This window comes from Seriola lalandi, unplaced genomic scaffold (assembly GCF_002814215.2).
Source record: "Seriola lalandi dorsalis isolate HSWRI2012SDOR001 ecotype SW California unplaced genomic scaffold, Sedor1 jcf7180002054524, whole genome shotgun sequence".
Lineage (NCBI taxonomy): Eukaryota > Metazoa > Chordata > Actinopteri > Carangiformes > Carangidae > Seriola > Seriola lalandi.
In genome coordinates, this window is record NW_019525077.1 from 352,976 (window position 1) to 356,009 (window position 3,034).

Genomic DNA, 3,034 nt, shown 5'->3' on the forward strand with positions numbered 1-3,034 from the left:
GGAAGGGGCATTTTCTTCTTCTATTTTTTATTTATGACTATTGTATATCTGTGAATCAGGTTGGTGTTTTTTTTATATACCTACTTCACACCAGTCTCTACTAATGCAATAGAATTTGATCTAAACCTACCAGCCTGATTCAGACCTTGACGTCAATCCTTTTTAATCACATTGATCATGTTAAAAATGTGGTTGTGCAGTTAAAGCATTCCATACTTTACCAGCAATTAAACAACACCTGAAACTGAAACTGTACCCTCTTTGAAGTTTTATCCATACCATTGGTTGTTGCATACTTTTTCATGTCTTGTCTTGCTGGTGTTGGAAAGAAAAGGCTTTATATATACAGTACAGTATAGTATATATATTATATATATATATATGCATATATATGTGTGTATTTTTGTTTTTAATAAATCATTGTATATTTTGAATGGTGTCCCGGGCCCTCATTTATCAGTGTTGCAGACAAACTGTTCCTTAACCATGCGTGCGATCAATTATAAATAGAGTGGGGATTCATCAATGTGTACTCACAGTACAGTTGAGAATGTGCATTAATTTATGCACACCTTTGACCATGCGTACGCAAACCACCTTCTGGTAGAGAAGTCGAACTGCTAATTAAATGCCATCCTCCCAAATAGCGAAAGGATTGACATACAAATCATAAACTATAAAGAATAAAAGGTAAATCATTAGTTTATTCATGTATTTGTTTTCTAGACAGTTAAGTAGTTTTCTCATGGTGCTCCTGAATTCATAAACATGAAACCATTGTTAGAGGATCTGGCAGAAGCTGCATTATGCAGGGAGAGGGCAGACTTTTTCACTAAGCAAACTTACTAGTTTTGCAAGGTTTTTTTTTTTTTTGCAAGGAATATTGATTTGAACTCTGTAACCAACTCTCTTTATTATTAAGTCGTCACAGTGACATACATCATTTAAGTGCTATCATTAACTCAGATGTCTCAAACCTCAATTAACTTTCCAATTAAATAACATAATCATTGCGTAATGAGACTTGTGGAACAAAAGTTACCTTTTGCAGCATTCAGTGTACAGTGTCTTTCTTTACAAGCTGCAAAACAGGGAGTGGGCAGAGTAATACATTCTTTACAGTACAGTCAATTAACATCTTCCTGCACGCAGCAACTATGGTACATCTGAGTTACAGCAGCACCCACACAAGTGCCAGTAAGAATATTCATTGAGGTTTTCATGCAGCTTAAAGGGAATTCAAAGACATCTGAACTATCTCTTGCAAAAATAAAAGAAATCATGAAAAACAGATAAAAGCTATAATAAGTCAACATTACACAAAACAGAAAACAACTCTGAAAGCATCAACAGCAGTGACCTATTAAGTGATGATAATGAAAAAGATAGATTAACAAACAGGAAACGTGGGCGCTCCTGCAAAAACGTCTGTTGTTCACCTTCTCAAACCAGTAACTTTCAGGTAAAGCATCTGGAACGTCACGCCTCACCAACTTAAACACACAAAACAAAAACGTTAAGCAATTTTTTGGGCCCATTTTTAGGCAGAAAAGCTCATACAATAATACGATAATTTCAGGTACTTTTTCTTTAATTTGCCATAATCAGGCTTTTTAGTTGATGTCAGGTGATACTGTCCCCAAAATTTATGTTTTTTTAATAAATGGTCACACCCTGTAGAATTGTTATTAAGTGCTGTGGGTTTGGGTTAAGGTCACCACTTTGTTAAGGTTAGAACACCTGACCTTGAGTATCATTAAGAAGAGTCACAATCACCACGGGGGGATTTGCTAAAGCAATTGATGCAGCTTTTATTGAGAGGGCAGTGTCAGTCTTCTCTGTAGGGGTTTATTACCACTCAATAACAACTTTTTACTGACAAAAACTATATACATTAACATTTTGCATCCTTATTTTCAGGTAGATGGCAGGGATTTTACTAAAAAAGTATTTCATTTGATTTGATGAAAGAAAGTAGGACATCACATTTGGAGTGGGTGTGTATTACATGACATAAGGAAATGCAAAGATAAGATATGACACATGCTGCCCAGGAAAGCTAATCCAAGCTACCTTTGCACACCAATTTTGCACACCATGTACACATTCTCTCATTGATTAAACTTCTGCAGAAGCTCCAGTGCTCATGCAACATCTCTACAAGTTTCCTGGCTCTGTTCTATTACGGAGCACATGACAGAGATGGTTGACAGATTCACGTTGAAGCAGCAGGTGCAGCATCAGGTAGCACTGAGGTGTGGAGCTCAGGAATTTCAAACCTCTGCCAACACATACATGCAGCTGCAACTATTCAGAGAGCAAGCAGTGAAATGAATGACTCATTCAGCCGTGATAAGCAGGATCTAAACCTGTGTGCTTGTAAGCTTGTGAGTAGGGGGCCCGCTTAAAACTCAGTAGCCCCAGTAGTCGTGGACGAAAGCTAGAAATTATGCTGTTTAGAAATCAGATTTTGCAGCCTGTTGATTAAATTAATTTCCCTCTCTTGGACTGTGGGTCAGTGTTGGATTAACCCAGCAATAATGTGTGTTTTTCCTTCACAAATTCAACAACGAAGCGTTTTGAATTTGCCCCAGGTCTGATTCCTGCCTTCGACTGGCTTCTCCTCCCATAGCCATGGCAGCCAAAGCTCATGGGTATTGTAGTATTTTCCATAGCAAACTAATAGAAAATAGACTAATAGAATATAAATGTATCATATTCCAACTCAGTTACTGTCGATCAACTTAGCACAGCCACTGAAGATCAATCAATCAAAAACCTGATAAACATAAATTTAAAGCGGCCTTCTATTGTGACCAGTGCAAGGCACACCTGGGTAATAATCATGCTGTGTAATCAGCATCTTGATATGGCACAGAGATTTTCAGAGGTTGCCACCATGGCCTCATTTCTGATGACAGCTGATTTCTACAAGAAGAAGGAAACTACTGACTTTTTATAACCACTTAATAACAATACACAGGGTGTGACCATTTATTAAAAAAACATAGATTTTGTGGACAGTATCACCTGA